The sequence below is a fragment of the Orycteropus afer genome, unplaced genomic scaffold, assembly GCF_000298275.1.
Source record: "Orycteropus afer afer isolate SDZICR_OR568_19922 unplaced genomic scaffold, OryAfe1.0 scaffold01498, whole genome shotgun sequence".
NCBI lineage: Eukaryota > Metazoa > Chordata > Mammalia > Tubulidentata > Orycteropodidae > Orycteropus > Orycteropus afer.
The window spans coordinates 75,042-75,772 of NW_006923085.1; positions in this window are offsets into that span (position 1 = coordinate 75,042).

A 731-nucleotide genomic window follows, 5' to 3' on the forward strand; every position below is an offset into this window, starting at 1 on the left:
TTTACAACATGACCAAGTTTGGCCATTCTCGCTTCCAAGGAGCATTCCACAGCACTTCTTCCATGACAGATTTGTTAGTTCTTTTAGCAGTCCATAGTACTTTGAGCATTTTTTTCCAGCACCACAATTCAAAAACATCAACCCTTCTCAGTCTTCCATATTCACTGTCTAGCTCTCCCATGTATATGAGGGAAATGAAAATACCATGGCTTGGGTCAGGCACACCTTAGTCCTCAAGGAGACATCTTTGCTCTTCAGCACTTGAAAGAGATCTTTAGCAGCAAATTTACGCAGTGCTATATGTCGTCTGATATCTTGACTGCTGCTTCCATTAGTGCTGATTTTAGAACCAAGTAATATGAAGTCTTTGAAAACTTCAATGTTTTCTCCATTTATTGTGATGCTGCTTATAAGTCCAGTGGTGAGAATTTTTGTTTTGTTTCTACTGAGGTGTAATCCATACTGCAGACTGTACTCTTCAACCTTTATCAGTAGGTGCTTCAAGTCATCTTCACTTTCAGCAAGCAAAGTTGTGTCATCAGCATATCACAGGCTGTTCATGATTCTTCCCCAATCCTGATGTCATGTTCTTCTTCATATAGTCTAGCTTCTTGAATTATTTTCTCAGCATACAGGTTGAATAAATATGGTGAAAGGATACAACCCTGACACATTCTCTTCTTGATTTTAAACCGTGCAGTGTCCCCATAGGGTTCTGTTTGAAAGACAGC